The sequence below is a fragment of the Mauremys reevesii genome, linkage group 20 (assembly GCF_016161935.1).
Source record: "Mauremys reevesii isolate NIE-2019 linkage group 20, ASM1616193v1, whole genome shotgun sequence".
NCBI classification, from domain to species: Eukaryota; Metazoa; Chordata; order Testudines; family Geoemydidae; genus Mauremys; species Mauremys reevesii.
Window position 1 is genome coordinate 2,646,438 of NC_052642.1, and position 11,078 is coordinate 2,657,515.

General features: G+C 47.3%; 1 long non-coding RNA gene across 1 annotated transcript; it reads right to left on the minus strand.

The window, feature by feature from the left end:
• Positions 1–1,293: 1,293 nt before the first annotated feature.
• LOC120387504 lies at positions 1,294–10,631 on the minus strand. Its single transcript, XR_005590208.1, has 3 exons — positions 10,171–10,631; positions 2,686–2,770; positions 1,294–1,427 (listed from the first exon to the last, which is right to left on the minus strand). It is a non-coding gene; the product is annotated as an uncharacterized LOC120387504 (long non-coding RNA).
• Positions 10,632–11,078: the final 447 nt, after the last annotated feature.

Consider the following 11,078-nt stretch of genomic DNA (forward strand, 5'->3'; position numbering starts at 1 on the left):
ACCACTGGCATGGTTCGGTGACAAAGGCACTCAGCCAAATGTATTGCTCTCAAGACACTAGTGCCCTGGCTCCATGGTTACAGGACACTAACACATACGTGTCCAGTGGCAAGGAATGACTCAGTCAGCAACGAGAATTTCTGCTGTCCCCAAGCCATGCACGAAGGGTTAAGATGAGGCACTCCAATATTTATAGACTGAGACAAATAATTCTCATGCCACTTTATGTGTTTCGTGACATCTGCTTTTTACCTTGCCTTGTATCATGCTCCACATGTCTCGGGCACAGCATCCCTATTCATTACTTTTGTCAAGCTGTCTTATCTGGTGTTAGGACAGGATGGCCTTGGGCTAATCTTTTGGAGTATGTTCTATTATTCTATGCCCTGAAACTGTCACTTCTTAGGCAGGCCGGTGTCTTAGCAATGCTAGCAGTACCTTTGCCAAGGTCATATAGTGAACTTGTAAACAGCTACTTTAATACATGGTCTAACTTTGGTTCCCAGACTCTCGTTCAGGCCTCAGATCTTGCACCAGGCCCAGTGTGCCATGCTCTCTCTTTCTCCTACACATGCTTGGTGTATGTATACATTAGAACATTTGTTGATATAACCATGCATGTTTGCAGAATCAATCACATAATCACAATAGAAGATAACTGTTACACTCGATCACTATCGTGGAAAGGTGACTTTGTTTAGATTTTTAACTAAGAGTCTCTCAGAATAGGGTGTCAATTGTTATCAACTCTGTTGTTGCTAACACAACAGAGAAAAAATAATCCGAAGCTAGATCACAAGGCAATTTGATCAACCACGTACATGCTAATTCACCAAGGTCTCCTTCCCAATGGATCTATAGTAGTCAACCCTTGTTACTTGTTTCCCAGTGAATTATATTAGCCCCAGTTTTTGACTAAACACTCCTAACTATCTAATATAAACCCCTACTTTTATAACAGCATAGACTCAGTGCAGTTTTACAAGCTTGTAGACTTGGTCTCATTTTATATCTGTACACACCTAAAACTTAAAAGGCAGCATGAAACCATTAACCATGGTAGACGTATGTACAGTGTTCTGTAATCCTAGTTAACAATAGTCAATGGTTCAGTTTTATAGACACTACAGCAATCTTGATTTGAACATGTTACAAAACACGGAAACACACAGTAACTGACAATCTTTAAAACACACACATAGTATGTACACTTCTACTAATTAGGCATCCAGTTTCAGGAAGTGGTCAGTTGACTGATTTGGTTCATCACCCCCAAAAAAGTTGATGTGTCATGTATCACCAGATCTTGGCTCAGCCGTCAGCTTTCAGTTCAGTTACTGTTCACGCAGGCGCTGATGCTGCAGGTGGAGGGAAGGACAGATGCTACTATAATTTTTTCCTGCTGTGCTAGTGGGCAACCCAAATTGCTGGAAAATAGAAAGAGACAGTTAAAGGTGCCTATATGAGACAGGTGCTTGATGTCACCAGGAGAGCTCCCAGGTGGCTAGCACAGGTCCTCAGTCATCTCCCTTCCACATGTCTGGTTTGGGGGAAATGATGTGCTGAAGGAGACAGGCTGTTTTATCCTGTTTCCTCACTTGGATGTGCTGGTGTGGACCAGTCAGATGCTGACCCATACTTCTTCCAAAGAGTTGAAATGTCCAACTATGATGGGGTGTACTGGGCCAATGGGGTAGACCAATCCCTGTGGCCCAGGAGGCCACTCCCCCTTTTCCCTGCCACGATGCTCCAGGTGGAAGAGCCAGATAAAAGGAGGCAGCCCAGCTCAGTCGGGGCGGGCTACGGAGGAGGAAGGACGTGTACTGCAAGTTCCTGCAGAGGTGCCTGTGACACTCCAGGTGGTAGAGCCCCTGGACCCAGACAGTGCTGCAGGCGACTCTCTGACTGCCAGAGAAGCCAAGCTGCCACCAGCTGAGGAGGTGCCCAGGACGCAATCTGTGGTAGGAAGTGACTCAGGGAAGGTACTAGAAGCTGGTAGAAGCCAATGTTTGAAACTCTCCCTTGGTCAGAACCTGGTGGAGAGGGACCGGGTTCCCCTACCACCACCCCAGGCCACCAGGCATGGCTGCTGTCTGCCCAGAGGTGTAGGGCCCATACACTGTTTTGCCCCACCCAGGAGCCACGGACTGATTGATGATTTGCTCTGTCCAGAGGGCCGATTCCCCTACTGATACTGCCTGCCCCAGCCAGGAGGCTTAGGGACCATAGACTGTTTGTTCATTCTGCCTCGCCCATGGGATACAGACTGATCCTTGTCCTGCCCCGTCCAAGGGGGCCAGGACTCCAGTTGTGGGTCTCGGTCCCAGGCGGAGGTCTCAGGAGTCATGGCCTATTTGTTTACACAGCCCCGTGTGGGGACCGGAGCCCACTTTGCAGCAACCTTGCTGTATCAGCAGGAAAACCCGATGACGGTATGACGAGGCCAATGGGGGCAGCCCGGCTACGCTAGGCACCTAGACACCAACCAAAATGAGTCATCCTCTCTCACCATCTAGTCAGGGAATGAGACATCAGCTTCTGAGTTCTTGCAACTTGGACCAGTCTCTTTGTACAACACATCTTGTCACACTAGCGCGGGTAAGACAAGTTAGGCAATAACTGTTGGTACAAACATGTTGGGTCGCACTTCGACCAATGGATGGTTTGCGCCAGATAGCAACTTACCTCTGCAAGTCGCTTGCCATAGGTGCTTTGAAGTGTATCCCTCGGCCAACTCAAATTGCAGTTTGTCCACCAACACTGCTAACTGCTGAAATGTCCAGGTTAAAGTTAATATAATCTATACAAAATCCTCCATATTCTTTTTCATAGATTCCAAGGGGCAGATCATCTAGTCTGACACACACCATACAACTTCAAAAATATTCCTGAAGAATATATTTTTAAAGATCATCCCATCTTGATTTAAAAATTGTCAGTGATGGTTCCCTGCCAATGGGAGCTGCGGGGACACTGCTGGGGGCAGGGGCAATGCGTGGAGCTGCCTCCCCCCACCGCCGCCAGGGGCCGCAAAGACGTGCCAGCAGCTGGCCGCTTCCGGGAGCAGCATGGGGCCATGGCATGCAGGAAGCTGGCCTGAGCCCTGCTGCACCGGGCCCCCCTTAGCCCGGGGCCCTGGGCTACAGCCCCTAAAACCCAAGCGTTAATCCAGCCCTGCCCTCCAGCTTCCCCAGGAGCCCCACCCAGTTGGACTCGCTGCAGGAAGCACATGGTGTGGAAGGAGATCCTGAATGCTCCAAGGTCAGACCCAGGAAGGTCGAAGCTGTGTAAGCTTCTTGCTCTGGTGACAGTACGCTCAACGAGAGGAGGCTCCCCCAGAGTCCTGACTTGCTTCATAGGGAGCAGTTCCAGAGTCCCTGGTGGAAGAGGTGGGATCAACTGCATTGGTGGATCTGAGATGGCTGGATTTGGAGCTGAGATTGAAGGAGTTAGAGGACTGTGAGAGACAGGGAAGGCATGAGGCAGAACAGCAGGAGAGACAGAGGCAGCATGAACTGGCGATGGCAGAGGGACCCGTCCAGGGGTGAGTGGGGATGGACCCTAGGTTGCCAATTCTGAAGGGAACCTTGACATTAAATTGCTGCCTCACATTAAGGAGGGGTGAGATATAGATGCCTGTCTCACAACCTTTGGGAAGGCTGGCAGTTGGAACCAGGCTGACCTTGCTGAAAGGACCTTGCTGTCTAACCCCCTTCCTGGGTCCCAAGGCCATAGAGCTGTTTAGGCAGATGGGCGGGGTGAAAGATTTTCTCTTGCACTCAGCCCCAGCATATATGTCTGCGTGGACTCTCCTGGGCTCAGGCCCCTCGAACCCCCAGTGGGAGTGGAAGGTGGTGGGAGTGCGGGCGACCTCCTGACTGTCTCCCCAGCCTGAGGGGAGTGCGGGCGATCCCCTGACTGTCTCCCCTGCCTGAGGGGAGTGTGGGCAATCCCCTCACTGTCTCCTCAGCCTGACGGGAGTGCGGGCAATCCCCTGACTGTCTCCCCAGCCTGAAGGGAGTGTGGGTGATCCCCTGACGGTCTCTGTTTTTCCTTCATTTCTTTAGACACAGTTGTATTGGTATGAAAGTGCTTATTCCAATTGAGGAAGTGAAATAAACTATACAGCTATAAGGCACGTTTATACCTTTATAACTGTTTACTCTAGGGCTTTTACAGGAAAAAAAATTTTGTTGGCAAAAAATTACAGCCATAACCAACCTAGTTATTCCAGGAACACTTTCAAGTGCAGACCAATTGGAAAATATTTTTCCAGACCTCAAACTATTTTTGTGGATCTTCTCTGCTCACTTTTTCAAGATCCTTAGATTTGAGTTGTAAGTTTAAGGAGTAGAATATAAGTAGGCTCACGCCACAGGTGCATGGGCCTAAGAAGCAGGTGTCACTGAAGTGCATATAAGTAAGATGAGGCTGGGCCTACAGATGCTGGGTCTGTAACTCTGTAGCTTACCATAGAAGGCCTCAGGCCTGAAACAGGTTGTCATGACTTGTTGACCAAGAGATAACACCGAAGCAATAAAATGTCAGATTACAGAATGACATACCAGGGGTACACTCCAGATTAGTGGGGGGCTGTGTCACCCCTGCCCTGCAATGTTGGGTGCCTTACAATGGCTTGCTGTATTCGTGCCCCCCAGGATGCTCACAAACAGCCTACCAGTATGCAAGCCACAGCCTGAGTGTCTGTGTGGAAATGAGACCTGCCAGCTACACCCTGGCTCTCACCAGCCTGGGTTATATTTCAGGGTGACCCCAACACCCTCCAGTCCTGGATCTTCCCCCAGAAATGTATGTCCAGCCCTCTCCTGGACAGCACATATATATTTATTCCTTTAAGGGAATAATAGGCCAGCTTATTATTTTAAATAGTGCACCCAGGCACTCCAATTTAAACACATTAGAGTAGATAAAACAGTAAAACAAGTTTATTACCTATAAAGAGAGAGATTCTAAGTGAATATGAGGGTAGAAGACAGGAAGTCTCCTGATTCTTACTGAGAAAGTAGGGCAATCAGCTAGTTATTTTAGGTGCATGTATACGAATGCAAGAAGCCTGGGAAACAAGCAGGAAGAACTGAAAGTCCTGGCACAGTCAAGGAACTAGACTTGGTGGGGTAGCTCACATGACTGGAGCACTGTCTTGGATGGATATAAACTGTTCAGGAAGGACAGGTGGGGGAAAAAAAGTGGAGGAATTGCACTGTATGTAAGAGAGTAGTATTACTGCTCAGAGTTCCATTATGAAACTGGAGACAAGCCCGTTGAGAGTCTTTGGGTTAATTTTAGAGGAAAGAGCAACAGGGGTGATGTTGTGGTGGGCGTCTGCTATAGACCACTGGATGGAGGATGAGGTAGATGAGGTTTTTTTCAGACAACTAACTGAAGTTTCCAGATCACAGGCTCTGGTTCTAATGAGGGACTTCAATCACCCTGACATCTGCTGGGAGAGCAATACAGCAATGCACAGACAATCCAGGAAGTTTTTGGAGAGTGTTGGGGACAACTTCCTGTTACAAGTGCTGGAGGAACCAGCTAGGGGCCGTGCTCCCCTTGACCTGCGGCTCATAAACAGGGAAGAATTGGTAGGGGAAGTAGAAGTGGGTGGCAACCTAGGCAGCAGTGACCATGAGATGGTTGAGTTCAGGATCCTGACAAGAGGAAGAAAGGAGAGTAGCAAAATATGGACCCTGGACTTCAGAAAAGCAGACTTTGACTCCCTTAGGGAACTGATGGGCAGGATCCCCTGGGAGGCTAATATGAGGGGGAAAGGAGTCCAGGAGAGCTGGTGTATTTTAAAGAAGCCTTATTGAGGGTGCAGGACCAAATATCCCGAAGTGCAGAAAGAATAGCAAATATGGCAGGCGACCAGCTTGGCTTAACAGAGAAATCTTCGGTGAGCTTAAACTCAAAAAGGAAGCTTACAAGAAGTGGAAATTTGGACAGATGACTAGGGAGGAGTATCAAAATATTGCTAGAGCGTGCAAGGGTGTAACCACGAAGGCCAAGGCACGATTGGAGTTACAGCTAGCAAGGGATGTGAAGGGTAACAAGAAGGGTTTCTACAGCTATGTTAGCAACAAGAAGAAGGTCAGGGAAAGTGTGGGACCCTTACTGAATGGGGGAGGCAACCTAGTGACAGAGGATGTGGAAAAAGCTGATGTACTCAATGCTTTTTTTGCCTCGGTCTTCACAGACAAGGTCAGCTCCCAGAATGCTGCACCAGGCAACACAGTATGGGGAGGAGGTGAGCAGCTCTCAATGGTGAAAGAACAGGTTAAGGACTATTTAAAAAAGCTGGACGTGCACAGGTCCATGGGTCCAGATCTAATTCATCCAAGGGTGCTGAGGGAGCTGTTTGATGTGATTGCAGAGCCATTATCTCTGAAAATTCATGGTTATCAGTGGAGGTCCTGGATGATTTTAATGAATCTGTAAACTCAGGGGTTGTACTGTATGACTGGAGAATTGTTAACATAGTTCCTACCTTTAAGAAAGGGAAAAAAAAGTGATCTCGGCAACTACAGGCCTGTCAGTTTGACATCTGTAGTATGCAAGGTCTTGGAAAAAATTTTGACGGAAAAAGTAGTTAAGGACATTGAGGTCAATGGTATCTGGGACAAAATACAACATGGTTTTACAAAAGATAGATCGTGCCAAACCAACCTGATCTCCTTCTTTGAGAAGGTAACAGATTTTTTAGACAAAGGAAATGCAGTGGATCTAATTTACCTCGATTTCAGTAAGGCATTTGATATGGTTCCACATGGGGAATTATTAGCTAAATTGGAGAAGATGAGGATCAATATGCAAATTGAAAGGTGGATAAGGACCTGGTTAAAAGGGAGACTACAACGGGTCATCCTGAAAGGTGAATTGTCAGGCTGGAGGGAGGTTACTAGTGGAGTTCCTCAGGGATCGGTTTTGGGACCAAATGTATTTAATCTTTTTATTACTGACCTTGGCACAAAAAGTGGGAATGTGCTAATAAAGTTTGCGGATGACACAAAGCTGGGAGGTATTGCCAGTACAGAGAAGGACCGGGATATCATACAGGAAGATCTGGATGACCTTGTATACTGCAGTAAGAGTAATAGGATGAAATTTAATAGTGAAAAGTGCAAGGTCATGCATTTAGGGATTAATAACAAGAACTATTGTTATAAGCTGGGGACGCATCAGTTGGAAGTAACAGAAGAAGAGAAGGACCTCAGAATATTGGTAGATCACAGGATGACTATGAGCCTACAATGTGATATGGCTGTGAAAAAAGCTAATGTGGTCCTGGGATGCATCAGGTGAAGTATTTCCAGTAGAGACAAGGAGGTGTTAGTACCATTATACAAGGCACTGGGGAGACCTCATCTGGAATATTGTGTGCAGTTCTGGTCTCCCATTTTTAAGAAGGATGAATTCAAACTGGAATAGGTTCAAAGAAGGGCTACTAGGATGATCCGAGGAATGGAAAATCTGTCTTATGAACGGAGACTCAAAGAGCTTGGCTTGTTTAGCCTAACCAAAAGAAGGTTGAGGGGGGATATGATTGCTCTCTATAAATATATCAGAGGAATAAATACCAGGGAGGGAGAGGAATTATTTAAGCTCAGTACCAATGTGGACACAAGAACAAATGGATATAAACTGGACATTAGGAAGTTTAGACTTGAAATTAGACAAAGGTTTCTAACCATCAGAGGCGTGAAGTTCTGGAACAGCCTTCCAAGGGGAGCAGTGGGGGCAAAAGACATATCTGGCTTCAAGACTAAGCTTGATAAGTTTATGGAGGGGATGGTATGATGGGATAGCCTAATTTTGGCAATTAATTCGTCTTTGACTACTAGCAGTAAATATGCCCAATGGCCTGTAATGGGATGTTAGATGGGTGGGATCTGAGTTACTACAGAGAATTCTTTCTTGGGTGTCTGGCTGGTAAGTCTTGGCCACATGCTCAGGGTTTAGCTGATCGCCATATTTGGGGTTGGGAAGGAATTTTCCTCCAGGGCAGATTGGAGATTTTTCGCCTTCCTCTGCAGCGTGGGGCACTGGTCACTTGCTGGAAGATTCTCTGCACCTTGAAGTCTTTAAACCATGATTTGAGGACTTCAATAGCTCAGACACAGGTTTGATACCGGAGTGGGTGGGTGAGATTCTGTGGCCTGCATTGTGCAGGAGGTCAGACTAGATGATCATAATGGTCCCTTCTGACCTTAAAGTCTATGAGTCTATGATTCTGTGATTAGAAAAAGGAAAACATAGTGCCCATATTTCAAAAAGGGAAGAAAGAGAACCTGGGGAACTACAGACTGGTCAGCCTCACTTCAGTCCCCATCAGAATCATGGAGCAGGTCCTCAAGGAATCCATTTTGAAGCACTTGGAGGAGAGGAAGTTGATCAGGAACAGTCAGCATGGATTCACCAAGGGCAAGTCATGCCTGACCAACCTGATTGCCTTCTATGCTGAGATAACTGGCTCTGTGGATATGGGGAAAGCAGTGGCCGTGATATATCTTGACTTTAGCAAAGCTTTTGATATGGTCTCCCACAGTATTCTTGCCAGCAAGTTAAAGAAATAGGGATTGGATGAATGGACTATAAGATGAATAGAAAGCTGGCTAGATTGTTGGGCTCAACCATAGATGCCCACTTCCCCTCTTTTCCCTGGATGCTCGACCCCCCCGTCCCAGTCCCCATCCCTTCCCACCCCTTCCCCACCCCCATTCCAACCCCAACTCTGCCCCCTCCCTGCCCCTATTCGAACTCCTTCCCCAAATCCCTGCCCCATCCCCGCTTCTTTCCCACCTCCTCCCCTGAGCGTGCCATGTTCCCACTCCTCCCCCTTCTCCCAGAGCTTGCTGGGCAGGAAACGCTGGGAGGTAGGTGGAGGAGTGGGGATGTGGTGTGCTCAGGGGAGGAGGAGGTGGAGCGGGAGGTGAGGGGAGCTTAGCTGCCAGTGGGTGCAGAGCACCCACTAATTTTTCCCTGTGAATGCTCCAGCCCCAGAGCACCCACGGAGTCGGCGCCTATGGGCTTAATAGGTAGTGATCAATAGCTCGATCTCTAGTTGGCAGCCGGTATCAAGTGGAGTGCCCCAGGGGTCGGTGGGATGAAAGATGGGATGAACTTCACCCTTGGCAAGTGTGCAGATGACACTTAGCTGGGGGGAGAGGTAGATATGCTGGAGGGTAGGAATAGGGTCCCGAGTGACCTAGACAAATTGGAGGATTGGAACAAAAGAAATCTGATGAGGTTCAACGAGGACAAGGGCAGAGTCCTACACTTAGGAAGGAAGAATCCCATGTACTGCTCCAGGCTGGGGACTGACTGGCTAAGATGCAGTTCTGCAGAAAAGAACCTGGAGATTATCGTGGATGAGAATCTGGATATGAATCAACAGAGTGCCCTTGTTGCCAAGAAGGCCAACGGCATATTGGGCTGTATTAATAGGAGCATTGCGAGCAGATTGAGGGAAGTGATTATTCCCCTCTATTCAAACCTGAAATATTGTGTCCAGTTTTGGTCCCCTCACTACAGAAGGGATGTGGACAAATTGGAAAGAGTCCAGCGGAGGGCAACAAAAATGATTAGAGGGTTGGGGCACATGACTTATGAGGAGAGGCTGAGGGAACTGGGCTTATTTAGTCTGCAGAAGAGAAGGGTGAGAGGGGATTTGATAGCAGCCTTCAGCTACCTGAAAGGGGGTTTCAAAGAGGATGGAGCTAGGCTGTTCTCAATGGTGGCAGATGACAGAACAAGGTGCAGTGGTCTCAAGTTGCAGTGGGGGAGATCTAGGTTGGATATTAGGAAACAATATTTCACTGGGGTGTGTGTGTGAAGCACTGGAATGGGTTCCCTAGGGAGGTGGTGGAATCTCCATCCTTAGAGGTTTTTAAGGCCCAGCTTGACAAAGCCCTGGCTGGGATGATTTAGTTGGGTTTGGTCCTGCTTTGAGCAGGGGATTGGACTAGATACCTCCTGAGGTCTCTTCCAACCCTAATATTCTCTGATTCTATGATTCTGTGAATGAGGCAGAGAAGTCGGAAATGCTTACAAGAAAAATAAAGATAAAAAGTTTGCTAGTATATACTTAAGCAAACTGTCTCACCATGTGCTCCAGCAGATTATAGACCAAACTTTTCAGGTCAGGACACCTACCCCAGCGTCCAATGGCTGTTTACTTTTGTCTTCGCAGGTGCTGACAATGAGGAAGCCGGGAGAGAGATGGGGGTGCCTTGAGGTGTTTGTAGATCCTTTTTATAGTTTCAGTCACCCTCTCAAGACACATTTCCAGCTGAGACCCAGGAGACAAAGCATCTATGTGGAAGGATGGCCCCTGCTGTTTTTTTTCTCCTGTTTGAATGTCCTTTGTTTTCTCTCCCTACTTGATGACTCTGTTGACTGCTTACATGCAAATTAAGGTAACCACACATTCCTTTGTTTAGGACAGACCTGTTGTCCCACTTCTGCTTGGGCGGGCTATGAGGTTTGGAACGTACGTTAATAACATCCTACAGGGGCATCTTATAACTTCACATACAATATTGTCGCATATTTTATTAGGACAATAGTGACCAGCAAATTGTGAGTTTTTAAATGGTACCTTACAAGGCAGATGTTGTACAAAGATGATGACAACAGTGTCATCTGTCACATACAGTAAGAAACATGTTAAGGTTCTGATGTTCTAGAAGCTATGCAACAATAGCTTGTAGAATATATGTCACAATTTATCGATTAATATTTCAAGATGACAAGTAATTACGTCTTAAGCAATTCTACAATGACTGTTATCACATTGTGGGGTGCAATCCAGATCAATGAAGCATTGTGTCACTCTCTGCCCCACACCATTGTGTGCCTTACAATGCTTTGCTGATGCAGAACCCAACCTGGGCCTCTCACAAACAGCAGTCAGCTCACACGGTGGGGGTCTGTATATAGCTGCAGTCCTGACTTAGTAGCGCTGACCCCAGCAACCTGTCAGCTACAAACCAGCCATACTCTGGTTTCCACCAGCCTTGGTTACTATCTGCAGGATGACCCCAACACACTCCCAATACCAT